The 14,010-nt window shown below is 42.6% G+C and overlaps 1 protein-coding gene and 1 non-coding gene across 2 annotated transcripts in view; one reads left to right on the top strand and one right to left on the bottom strand.

Annotated features, from left to right (window-relative positions):
* Positions 1–14,010, top strand: part of ZNF75A (zinc finger protein 75a) — a 50,028-nt gene that overhangs the window by 26,067 nt on the left and 9,951 nt on the right. The window lies entirely within an intron of this gene.
* On the bottom strand, positions 9,673–9,779 carry LOC118642962. The gene has a single exon (XR_004961870.1). It is a non-coding gene; the product is annotated as a U6 spliceosomal RNA (small nuclear RNA).

The raw sequence follows: 14,010 nt of genomic DNA, 5'->3' as shown, positions 1-14,010 counted from the left end.
TCAGGGGCTTTGTGGTCAACACTGAGAGGTCACATTCCTGGGGCTGACACTGCTTATGTGGTCTGACCCCTGTAGCACAGCAATTACCACCTAATAAAAAGCCTCCCCTCCCCCCCAAAAAACATCAATGTGAGAGAGATACATCAATTGGTTGCCTCCTGCCCACATCCTGACAAGGGCTGGGGATCAAACTTACAACCCAGGTACATGCCCTTGACTGGGAATCAAACCCATGACCTTTTGGTACACGGGCCAACGCTCTAAACACTGAGTCACACTGATCAGGGCTGAACTAAATCTTAATCCTTGATTCTCTCCTCAGGGGCCAGAAATCCCTTCTGAGGAATGATTTCTTGTTCTCAAAAAGAACTTCATTTATAATCTGGATAACCCCTTAAAGTTAACAGGGTGCTATGCCCTCCAAAATAATTTCTAGTCCCTGTGCACAGTCTGGGACCTAGAAATAGTCCCTCCTCTATTCATTCTCAGGAACAGAGGGGTCTGGGACTTGCAGGAGAGTAACAGGAAAAGCATTTCAATGTTGCATGTCCATCGGCAATGAATGAGAGTTCCTGTTGCCCCACATCCTTGTTGGCATTTATTGTTGTTCGAGTTTTTGGATTTTCATAATTCTGATAGTTGTATAATAGTATCTCATCATTTTGATTTGCAATTCCCCAATGACATGATGTGGAGCATCCTTTCATATGCTTATTTATCATCTTTATACCTTGTTGTTGTTGTTTTTTTTTTTGGTTTTTTTTTTAATCCTCACCCGAGGACATTTTTCCATTTTTTGTACAGACAGTATGGGAGGGAGAGAGAGGGAGAGAGAGGAAGAGAGACAGTGAGAAACATCGATGTGAAAGGGACACATCGAGTGGCCGCCACCCACACGACCAACCAGGGCCGGGGACAAACTGCAACCGAAGTATGTGCCCTTAGCGGGAACCGAACCCGGGTCTCTCCGGACCGCAGGCGGGCGCTCTAACCGCTGAGCCAAACTGGCCAGGGCTCATCTTTATACCTTGTTTGGTGAGGTGTCTGTTCAGATATTTTGCCCATTTTAAAATCAGGTTGTCCATTTTCTTATTGTTCAGTTTAAGTGTCCCTTACATAGCCCTGGCCAGTTTGGCTCTGTGGTTGGAATGTCAGCCCCTGGACCAAAGAGTCACGGGTTTGATTCCAGTCAAGGGCACATACCTTGATTGTGGTTACGTCCCTAGCCCTGGTTGGGGTTATGCAGGAGGCAGCCAATCGATGTGTCTCTCTCACGTTGATGTTTCTCTCCCTCCCTCCCTCCCTCCCACCCACTTTATCTGGAAATAAATGGAAAAATATCCTCAGGTGAGAATTTAAAGAGAAAAAAAAAAAAGAGTTCCTTGCATAATTTAATGAAATCCAAATGTTTCTTTCATGAATTACGCCATTAATGTTGTATCTGAAAAGTCATCACCAAACCCAAGGTCATCTAGGTTTTCTCCTATGGTAAATCCTAGGAGTTTTATTGTTTTGTGGTTTACATTTAGGTACAGAATCCATTTAGAGTTAATTTTTGTGAAGGGTTTAAAATCTATCTAGATTCTTTTTATCTTTTGCATGTAGATGTCCAGGTATTCTAGCATTATTTGTTCAAAAGATTATCTTTTCTCTGTTATTGCCTTTGCTCCTTTGTCAACAGTTAACCATATTTATATGTCTATTCCTGGGCTCTTTATTCTATTCCACTGATCTATATATATTTTTGTATTGATTTTTCAGAGAGAAAGGGAGAGAGATAGAAACATGGATGTGAGAGAGAAACATCCATCGGCTGCCTCCAGTACACCCCCTACTGGGGATTGAGCCCACAACCCAGGCATGTGCCCTGACTGGGAATCAAACTGGGACCTCTCAGTCCATAGGACATAGCTCAATCCACTAAACCACACTGGCTGGGCTATTCCACTGATCTATATATGTCTCTTCTTTCACCAGTACCACACTGTCTTGATTAATGTAACTTTAGAGAAAGTCAGTCTTGAGTAATGAATGATGAATGTCAGTCCTCCAACTTTGTTTTTCTCCTCCAATATTGTGTTGACTATTCCGGGTCATTTGCCTCCAAAGATATATATTTATATTTATATTTATATTTATATTTATATTTATATTTATATTTATATTTATATTTATATTTATATTTATACCAGTTTGTCAATATCAACAAAATAACTTGCTGGGATTTTTATTGGTATTTCATTCAATCTATAGATCAAGTTGAGAAGAGCTACCATCTTGACAATATTGAGTCTTCCTATCTACGAACATGGAATATCTCTACATTTATTTAATTCTTCGATTGCTTTCATCTTGTAGTTTTCATTAGATTTTGTACATATTTTGTTAAATTTATACCTGTTTAATTTTTGGTGCTAATGTTAGTGGTATTGTGCTTTTAATTTCAAATTCCAGTTGTTTATTGATGGTATAGAAAAGTGACTTTTTTTTATCCTCACCTGAGGACAGAGTAGGAGGGAGAGAGGAAGGAAGAGAGAGAGAAACATCACTGAGAGAGAAACATCGAGTGGTGGCCACCCACCCGACCCCAACCAAGGCCTGGGACAAACTGCAACTGAGATATGTGCCCTTAGCAGGAACCAAACCTGGGACTCTCCGGTCTGTGGGCCAACGCTCTAACCGCTGACCCAAACCAGCCAGGGGTAGTGATTGACTTTTGTATATTAACCTTATAACCTACCACTTTGCATCAGGTGCTTTATTAGTTCCAGGAGGGCTTTTTGTTGTTGTTGTTGATTCAGGGGTGGATTTTATACTTAGATGATCATGTTATCTGTTAACAAAGATGGCTTTATTTCTTCTTTTTGTTTGTTTTATCCTCACCCGAGGACATTTTTCCATTTTTTGTTCAGATAGAGTGGGAGGGAGAGAGAGGAAGAGAGAGAGAGAGAGAAATAGCGATGTGAAAGGGACACATTGAGTGGCTGCCACCCGCACAACCAACCAGGGCTGGGGACAAACTGCAACCGAGGTACACGCCCTTAGTGGAAACCGAACCCAGGTCTCTCTGGACCGCAGGCCAACGCTTTAACCACTGAACCAAACCGGCCAGGGCTATTTCTTCTTTCTTATTCTGTGTTTTTATTTTTGTTTTTATCTTATTGCATTAATTAGGGCTTCCCAGTGAGATGTTTAAGAGGAGTGGTGAAAGGGGACATTTTTGCCTTGTTCCTGATCTTAATGGAAAAGCATCTAGTTTTGTCTAGTTTCTCACCATTAAGTATGATATTAGTTGTAGGATTTTTTAAAATGTATTGATTTTTAGAGAAATAGAGGATGGGGGGAGAGAGGGAGAGAGAGACAGAGACAGAGACATCAACTTGTTGTTCTACTTATTTATGCATTCATTGGTTGCTTCTTCTATGTACTCTGACTGGGGATCCAGCCCACAACCTTGGCTTATTGGGAAGATGCCCTAACCAACTAAACTATCCAGCCTACGCCACATTTTTTCTCTATTGTCATTGCGTATTTGTAAAATAGGATATGAGCCCATCCAGGGATGGTACAAAAACCCATCCCATAACATAGGTAATAGGACCTCACAAACAGAACAGTAATAAACCAATAGGAGGGATTAACAAATGTCCAAGTCCTGGGCCCTGAGTTCTCAAAGAATGTCACTGGTCCCAATATATGCTCACTCAAGGTGAGGACTGCTGTAGATTAGCAGACAGCAGAAAGCAGATGGAGAGGATGATCTTTTAGTGCCATGGTTGCATGACCCCCAGGCAGCCCTTCTTCACTACCCCTTACACATGCATCTGGACTTCTGGAGGTCCTGGCTTGCTGTCACACCCCACCCCTCGGCAGTTTCCAGTTTAGTGTTTAGAAAAAGATAGCCTATTATGTGAGTGGAGAGTGTAAGGCAGGCTCTTACTGTTGGAGCCCAGCGACTCTGCCCTCTGCACTGCAGTGTACCTCTCGCGACTTTGATTGTCCTTAAGCCTGGACCTCCTCCCTCTGTCTAGGAAGGCGTGGGAACTAGGTAACCTATCGTATGGGCCCTGGCATCCTTGGGGGCTCCCATCTGTTCAGTTTACAGATGACAACTTCTTTGGAAGGCTCTGAGCCTCTTGCCCTTGAGATCTATGCTAGCAAAACACTCCTTCACTGAGGCCCTAGTGCATCCTTGTACTGGGGATGTGGCGACACAAAGACAACCCAGAAATACCCCTTGTCCTCAACTTTCAAAATGTAGAGGAGATATTTAAACCCACCAGAAACAAATTCTAGTGTTAGGTGGAGTAAAAAAAGGCACCATGAAAGAGTTATACACAGGGCCGAGGAGTTTAAAGCATTAGGAAGCTTTTAGAAAGTGGTGGTGGTGGTAGTGTTACCAGTTCTTATTCTGTGGGTTTCTTGCACCCCCTGAGGATGTAAAAGTACCTGTTTCTACATTTCTTTCTTTCTTTTTTTCTTTATTGGTTTTAGAGAGAGGGGAAAGGAGAGGGAGAGAGACAGAAACATCAACAAGATGGCCGCCTCCTGCATGCCCCCCACTGGGGATTTGACCCACAACCTGGGCATGTACCCTGATGGGGAATCAAACTGCTGACCTCTTGGTGCAGGGGTCCACACTCAATCGCTGAGCCACACCAGCTGGGCTGTTTGCTACATTTCTAATGTGTGGACTCAGATGCCCTTCCTCCCCTGATTGGGAGGGATGGAGATTGGCAGCCCCTTGTGTTCAGTGTACATGGAAAGAATGAATCTAGCCTTGGGGAAAGGGTATTATAGGCAGGAAAAGTTTAGTAGGCAAAGGCACTAAGGCTGGAAAGCACAGAACCTTTTCCAGGACCTGGGACCATTTCACCTGTGCTGGATTGTAGGATGTGTATAGGGTTGTGGGCAATAAGACTGAGGGGTAGGGTGGGCCTTGAATGACAGGAAGAACCTTGAAAGCTTGAAGATCTTGGCTTACTTTAGTGGCAGTAGGAAATCCTAAAGACTTTTGAGCAGAGTAGTTACCCAATTGGATTAGATTTGTAGAAAGTCAAGAAGTCTAGCCTGGCCGGTGTGGTTCAGTGGTTGAGCATTGACCCATGCACCAAGAGGTCTCCAGTTCAATTCCCGGTCAGGGCACATGCCCAGGTTGTAGGCCAAATCCCCACTGGGGGGGCATGCAGGAGGCAACCAATCAATGTTCTCTCTCATCAATGTTCTCTCTCATCAATGTTTCCATCTCTCTCTACCTCTCCCTTCCTCTCTCTCTAAAATCAATAAAGAAAGTCAATAAATCCAGATCTCTGTAGGAAGACCAGGTGGACAGATGGAAGACTCTTGTACCAGCATGGTCTAATTATATGTCCCTAGACAAGGGGTTCTCAACCAGGGGCAGTTTGGCAATACCTGGAGTCAATTGTGTTGTCACCACTGGGGGATGCTAATGACATCTAGTGGATGGAGGTCAGGGATGCAGCTAAACATCCAGAATGCACAGAACACACACCCAGCCCCAACAAAGACTTGTCAGCCCCAAATGTCAATAGTGATCAGGTTAAGCAATCTTGCTCTAGAGTGAAAGTAGTAAAATTTAACCAGAGACAGTGTCAGAAACATCTCATCAAAAGACACTCTTAGTCGTCTTTGTATTCTTTATAATGCTTAAGTACTTGATAATGCTGTCAATCAGTTCTCATGACCCCAATCTTCCTTGTATTTTTTCACCCACACATTTATTTGCCAAATATTTATTTAGTACCACACCTTACTTGAGATCCTGTGATTCAGCAATAAACAAATAAAATTCCCTGCTCTCCAAGAACCTTACATTCTTTCAGAAGATGACAGATATTAAACCTATAAATACATATCACAAGACTGCTTTCATGGTATTAACATGTAGTTAGTTATAAGGACTACGTTCAGAGATTTCAAAGAAATTGTCAGCCAGAACGGGTGTTAAGAATGAAAGACTGCCCTGGCCAGGTGGCTCCGTTGGTTGGAGCGTTGTGTCATACACCAAAAGGTCAGAGGTTTGATTTCCAGTCAGGGCACATACCTAGGTTGTGGGTTTGATCCCTGGTCAGGGAGCATATAGGAGGCAACCAATCAATGTTTCTCTCTCACATCAGTGTTTCTCTCCCCCCCCCCTTTTTTTTTTTAAATCCTCACCCGAGGACATTTTTCCATTTTTTGTTCAGATAGAGTGGGAGGGAGAGAGAGGAAGAGAGAGAGAGAGAGAAACATTGACGTGAAAGGGACACATCGAGTGGCTGCCACCCACACGACCAACCAGGGCTGGGGACAAACTGTAACCGAGGTACGCACCCTTAGCGGGAACTGAACCCGGGTCTCTCTGGACCGCAGGCCGACGCTCTAACCTCTGAGCCAAACCGGCCAGGGCTCTCTCTCCCTTTATCTCTAAAATCAATAAAAACTTATCCTTGGGTAAGGATTTTTAAAAAATTATAAAAGAAAAGAATGAAAGACTGAAGTAATTCAAGGTTTTCAAATGGATTTCACCCATGTTCAAAAATCCAGTTCTTTTACTCTAGTCACTATGCAAGTCACTTCCCCTATGATAGTAGGTATGCCTTGGGGCTGCCAGGAAATCTAGACTTTACTTGCAGTTCCCAGTAATCCCAAACTTATGAAAAGCTGTATAGTGCCACTAGAATAGCCAACTATACAGGAAATGCTTAAACAGTTTCAGAAGATGTTTTAGGCTAACTACCTTACCACAGGGTTACTTGCTAGAGTCTTATGTTCTTCACAAGAAAAAATGCTCAGTACTTTTCTTTGACTCTACCAAGAAAGTCAAGCCAAGGATGAGCAGCAAGACTGCAAGAAAACTGGAGCTGATAATGGTGAAAGCAAGGATTTGCCCATGATGAAGTCAGAGATGAAATGGGCACTCTAGCCCAGAGACCCAGAAGTTTTGGGTTCCCAAACTGGCTGGTATAGAAGAGGTGGCAAGAGGAAAGTAAAGTGGAATAAGGAGGCTTGAGGGATCCAGCTCTTGCTTTGGCTGTGACCACTTTAGGATGAGGAGCCCCCATAAGTGTGTGAAAAGGGTGACTGTAGGCTTTGGCCTACTTTGGGTTGCCGTGAGAATATCTGATCCAGTGTATAGAAAGTGGTTAGGCTTCCTTGGAAAAAAGGAATAGTGTCAATTGAAAAATTCTATCAATTAGTTAAAATGTAAGGGAAAGAGGTATAGAAACTATATGAAGGGCCCCAGTAGTTAATTTATAGAGGGAAAACCTGGCTTTTTAATGAACATCTGAAGTGCTGAGCCAAACCAAGAGGGTAATGGTACACATTTAAGGAAATCTATAGATTGGGGGTGTTGCCTTTTGTACAACGTACTTCAAATTCATTCTTTTTTTTTTTTTTAATCCTCACCTGAGGACATTTTTCCATTTTTTGTTCAGGTAGAGTGGGAGGGAGAGAGAGAAACATCGATGTGAAAGGGACACATCGGGTGGCTGCCACCCGCACGACCAACCAGGGCCGGGGACAAACTGCAACCGAGGTACGTGCCCTTAGCGGCAACCGAACCCGGGTCTCTCCAGACCGCAGGCCGATGCTCTAACCGCTGAGCCAAACCGGCCAGGGCTCAAATTCATTCTTAAGTAGGTAAGTGCACTATAAGACTGTTAGGCAATGAGAGGCAGACACTAAGGTAACAGAGATGGTAACTGTAGGAAGCAACTACCACAGTTGGTGTTGAGAGAACATAAGGAAAAGTTGGGTTTATCAGAACTTGGATGCTTGGAAGGGAGGCCCTGCAGATTTGGGACTCAGGTCTTAGAGGTTGGTAGCTAGGAGATGCCACCAGACTGGTGCTGATATTTCTGAGGCATCCAGTGAGACTGGTTCTGGTAGACAATGTCTAATTCATTCATTGATTTATATCTGCGTCCTACTACAATACCTAACACATTATAGGCAATCAAATATCTCTTGAATGAATGAACAAATGTATTCTGCAATTTCTTACCTGTCTACTACAGACCATCTGGAGTAGCTGACAAGCAAGTCAGTTAATTGTTGGGAAGCTCCAGTACTCTGTTCCTTTTTTTGCTCAGCCGACTAGAGAATAAAGCAGTTTGGAGGGTGGGGACAACCTAAAAATGCAAGAAAATCAACAGTTGCATCACTGTTCCCCAGGCCACAGCAGACTCAGGAGTGTGAGGAGGCTGCTAGTCGAGCATTTCCACTTCCTTAGAATTTTGCTTGACTTTCAGTGGCTATCGTCATTTATCAATTCCAATTTCTTCCAGTTGGTATGCAAAGCCCTTCAGTAATCAATCCACTCGGGCTATCTCTCTCTTCTGGGCTATAACTCTCCAATAAAGTCAGGCTGTCACAAAGGTCACATGTAAGCCCAAATCTTTGCCTTTTCCCTGGATTTTGGAAAATGTAATTTTTTATATTTATTTATTTTTTTATTAATTAATTTTTGTTACAGATGTTTCTTTTTCCCCCACTGATTCCCCCCTCCCCCTCCCTCCCTGCCCTTTCCCCAGTTTCTTGTCCATGTCCATTGTTCATGCATATAAGTTCTGTGGTTTATCTCTCCCCCACCACCACCCTCTTTAGGGGATTGTCAGTCTGTACCCCACTTCCACATCTCTGGGACTAGACTACCCCATTCCTCAGACTGTTATGTTCATTATATTCCACAAATAAGTGAGATCATATGAAACTTGTCTTTCTCTGTTTGGCTTGTTTCACTTAGGATGATACTTTCCAGGTCCCTCCATGTAGTCTCAAAGGATAAGAGATCTTTCTTTCTTACAGCTGCGTAGTACTCCATTGTGTATATGTACCACTGCTTTTTTATCCATTCATCTACTGATGGACACTTGGGCTGTTTCCAGATCTTAGCTATTGTAAATAGTGTTGCTACAAACATGGGGGTACATATATTCTTTCTGATTGGTGTTTTAGGCTTCTTAGGGTATATTCCTAGAAGCGGGATCACTGGGTCAAATGGAGGTTCAATTTTTAATTTTTTTGAGGTAACACCATATTGTTTTCCATAGTGGCTGCACCAGTCTGCATTCCCACCAGCAGTGTGCTAGAGTCCCCTTTTCTCCACACCCTCGCCAACACTTGTTGTTTGATGGTTTGTTGATGGCGGCCATTCTGACAGGTGTGAGGTGATACCTCATTGTTGTTTTAATTTACATCTCTCTGATGATTAGTAATGATGAGCATTTCTTCATATGTTTCTTAGCCATTTGTATGTCCTGTTTGGAGAGGTGTCTATTTAGTTCCTCTGCCCATTTTTTAATTGGATTTTTTGTCTTCCTTTTGTGGAGTTGTATGAGCACTCTATATGTATTGGAAATTAACCCCTTATCTGATATATCATTGGCAATTATGCTCTCCCATACAGTGGGTAGCCTTTCCGTTTTGATGATTGTATCTTTCACTGTGCAGAAGCTTTTGAGTTTGATGTAGTCCCATGTGTTCATTTTTTCCTTTGTTTCTATTGCCTTAGGTGATGTGTCGGTAAAAATTCTACTGCGTATGATGTCTGAAATTTTGTTGCCTACAGTCTCTTCTAGGATTTTTATGGATTCATGAGTTACATTTAAGTCTTTTATCCATTTTGAGTTTATTCTGGTGTAGGGTGTAAGTTGATGGTCTAGTTTCAAAAATATGGAAAACGTCACGAATTTGCATGTCATCCTTGCGCAGGGGCCATGCTAATCTTCTCTGTATCGTTCCAGGAAAATGTAATTTTTGCCTCTGTGTGGAGCTGACGTAAGTATGTGACTCTGGGAACCGGTTTGCATAGCTTGTTATAAGGACCATGCTCAAGGACACTGTATGCAAGGAAACGTAGAGTGGCCCCAGCAAGGCTCAAACTGGGGAAACTCTGAAGTATATTCTTTTTGTATTTAATCTTTAAAATAAATTATATGTCTTGCCCTGGCTGGTTTCGCTCAGCAGTAAGAGTGTTGGCCCACAGACCGAACAGACTCTGGTTTGGTTCCCATTGAGGGCGCATACCTCGGTTGCAGTTGGCCCTGGCCCCGGTTGGTCATAGGGGTGGCAACCAGTTGATGTGTCTCTCTCACATCGATGTTTCTCTCTCTCTCCATCCCACTCTCCCTCCCGCTCTATCTGAAGATACATGCAAAAATGTCCTCAGGTGAGGATAAAAACTAAACAAACAAACAAACAAATATTTCTCAATGTGTTATCTTTGTTACCTTTCTTTTTTTTTTTAATCCTCACCCGAGGATATTTTTCCATTTATCTTCAGATAGAGTGGGAGGGAGAGACAGAAAAAGGGAGAGAGAAAGATCGATGTGAAAGGGACACACTGACTGGCTGCTTCCCACACGACCCTGACCAGGGCCGGGATGAACCACAGTCGAGGTATGTGCCCTTGGCCAGAATCGAACCCAAGACTCATTGGTCCACAGGCTGATGCTCTACTGCTGAGCCAAACTGGCCAGGGCTCAATGTGTTACCTTTCTAATTGAACAAACATATTACTATACAAGTGGTGAATGCATATAATCCTTAAATTATAAAGGTTTGCTATAGGAGTGAAACTATTTTTTAATTCTCACCTGAGGATATTTTTCCACTGATGTTCAGAAAGAGTTGGAGAGAGAGAGAGATAGACAGACAGAGAAACATTGATGTGAGAGAGACACATCAATTGGTTGCCTCCTGCATGATCCTAACCAGGGCCGGGGAGCAAATTGCAACCAAGGTACATGCCTTTAACTGGAATCGAACCTGTGACCCTTTGGTCCACAGGCTGTTGCTGTAACCACTGAGCAAACAGACCAGGGCGTGAAATTATTATTTATGTAAATTCCTCACATTTTGGATTTTATTCCTTTTCTGTTGTTGTTAATCCTCACCAACGATATTTTTTTCTATTGATTTTTTAGAAAGAGTGGAAGGGAGGGGGAAAGAGAGAGAGAGAGAAACATTGATGTGAGAGAGACACATCAATTGGTTGCCTCCTGCATGGACCCTAACTGGGGCTGGGGATCAAACCTGCAACCTAGGTACATGCCCTTGACCAGGAATTGAACCCATGGCCCTTCGGTGTGAGGGCCGATGCTCTAATCACTGAGCAACACTGGCCAGGTCAAGGATTTATTCTTTTTAACATATCTGTAATTTCTATTCTAAATATGCTGCAATAGAAAATGTAGGAGTCAATAACATATACAATGAAATCTATTAATCCTAATCTTTTTAAAATAATGTTTTTATTGATATTTTAGAGAGAGAGGAAGGAAAAGAGAGAAACATCAATGTGATAGAGATACATCTATGGGCTGCCTCCTGCACCCCTCCTACTGAGGATTGAGCCCACAACCCGGGCATGTGCCCTGACCAGGAATCAAACTGGGACCTCTCAGTCCATGAGAGGATGCTGAATCCACTGAGCCACATCGGCCAGGCTATTAATTCTAATCTTAAGATTTAAAAAGTAATCCTCACCTGAGGATATTTTTTTAGTTTCTAGAGAAAGAAGATAGGACAGAGGGGTGGGGAGGAGCAACATTGACCAGTTGCCGCCTGTACATGTCCAGACTGGGAATTGAACCCGCAACATCTATGGGATGATGCTCTAACCAACTAAGTCACCCAGCCAGGGCTGAAGTATATTCTTCTGTCCTGCTTCTGCTTCCCCTTCTTCACCCAAATTCAGAAAAATAATTTTTTTTTTGTCTTTGACATAGAATGTGCATTCTTCTTTGCTCATATTTAATTTCTCAAAAAGGTTGGGACCATGTCACTTTTCACCATAGCTTAGCCAAAATACTAATAGTTCATGTACATAGGCCAAGGACCATGGACAATGTACCAACTTTATACCACTTCATATACATAGGTATTTCACAAAAGCTTAAGTATTTATGCCTTGTTTTAGATTGGTAGGTTTTAGATTTTGTCCTACACTCTTCAAACCCAGCCTCCTGCAGCCCCTGCCATTTTCCTTACACCTACCATCTCCATTCTTGGTGATAGCTCAAACCTTTCCCAACCCAATTCTATACCTCCTTTCCCCATTTCCTGCCCCTGATTCAGTCTCTGTACGTCCTCTTGCACTGAAGCAGGTTCTACACTTACATCCTCATCAGGACCCTACAGGCTTCAACGTGAGTATAAAGTTTGTAACTGAGAAAACTACAACCAAAGGCCAAGGAAGGAGAGGGAGAAACGCCTTTATTTATTTATTTATCCTCACCCGAGGATATTTTTCCATTGCTTTTTATTTTTATTTATGTATTTATTTTATCCTCACCTGAGGACATTTTGCATTTATCTTTGGATGGAACAGGAGGGGGAGAGGGAGGAAGAGAGAGAGAGAAACATCGATGTGCGAGACACACACCGACTGGTTGCCACCCACACGACCCCAACTGGGGCCGGGGACAAACTGCAACCAAAGTACATGCCCTTAGCAGGAACCAAACCCAGGACTCTCTGGTCCTCAGGCCGACGCTCTAACCGCTGAGCCAAACTGACCAGGGCTCCATTGCTTTTTAGATAAAGTGTAAGGGAGAGAGGGAGAGAGAAAGAGAGAAACATTGAGGTGAGAGAGACACATCAATTGGTTGCCTCCCATATGACCCTCACTGAAGCCTGGGATCAAACCTTCAACCCAGGAACATGCCCCTGACCAGGAATCGAACCCACAACGCTTTGGTCTGTGGGCTGACACTCTTAACCGCTGAGCCAAACCGGCCAGGGCAGAAACACCTTTATTTTAATCAGAAATAATAATGCTTATAGTTCTGCACAGCAAAAGATATAATCATGAAAATGGAAAGGCTACCCACTGTATGGGAGAGCATCATTGCCAATGATGTATCAGATAAGGGGTTAATTTCCAATATATATAGAGTGCTCATACAACTCAACAAAAGGAAGACAAAGAACCCAATTTAAAAATGGGCAGAGGAACTAAATAGACACCTCTCCAAACAGGACATACAAATGGCTAAGAGACACATAAAGAAATGCTCAACATCACTAATCATCAGAGAGATGTAAATTAAAACAACAATGAGGTATCACCTCACACCTGTCAGAATGGCCGCCATCAACAAATCATCAAACAACAAGTGTTGGCGAGGGTGTGGAGAAAAGGGGACTCTAATACACTGCTGGTGGGAATGCAGACTGGTGCAGCCACTATGGAAAACAATATGGTGTTACCTCAAAAAATTAAAAATTGAACCTCCATTTGATCCAGTGATCCCACTTCTAGGAATATACCCTAAGAAGCCTAAAACACCAATCAGGAAGAATATATGTACCCCCATGTTCATAGCTACACTATTTACAATAGCTAAGATCTGGAAACAGCCCAAGTGTCCATCAGTAGATGAATGGATAAAAAAGCAGTGGTACATATACACAATGGAGTACTACGCAGCTATAAGAAAGAAAGATCTCTTATCCTTTGAGACTACATGGAGGGACCTGGAAAGTGTCATCCTAAGCAAAACAAACCAAACAGAAAAAGACAAGTTTCATATGATCTCACTTATTTGTGGAATATAATGAACATAACAGTCTGAGGAATGGGGTAGTCCCAGAGATGTGGAAGTGGGGTACAGACTGACAATCCCCTAAAGAGGGTGGTGGGGGGGGAGAGATAAACCACAGAACTTATATGCATGTATGCATGAACAATGGACATGGACAACAAAGCTGGGGAGAGGGTGGGGAGGGAGAGGGAGAGGGGAATCAGTGGGGGGAAAAGGAGAAACATCTATAACAAAAATAAATTAATTTAAATTTTAAAAAAAAGAAAAATATATTGAAAACCTAAAAAAAAATAATGCTTATAAACTTGTAAAAATTGTTTAATAAGAGAGAAAAAACCAGGAACTGGGTGATGGCAAATGAGAAATATTACAAAATTAACCTAGATATTACTATTGCTAAAAGATTAGGTCACTTGGATTTAGTATTACTCAATGGCTTAACATATACTTCCATTCC

Source organism: Molossus molossus, unplaced genomic scaffold (genome assembly GCF_014108415.1).
Source record: "Molossus molossus isolate mMolMol1 unplaced genomic scaffold, mMolMol1.p scaffold_m16_p_3, whole genome shotgun sequence".
Classification (NCBI taxonomy): domain Eukaryota; kingdom Metazoa; phylum Chordata; class Mammalia; order Chiroptera; family Molossidae; genus Molossus; species Molossus molossus.
This window is presented reverse-complemented; position numbering and strand designations above follow the sequence as displayed.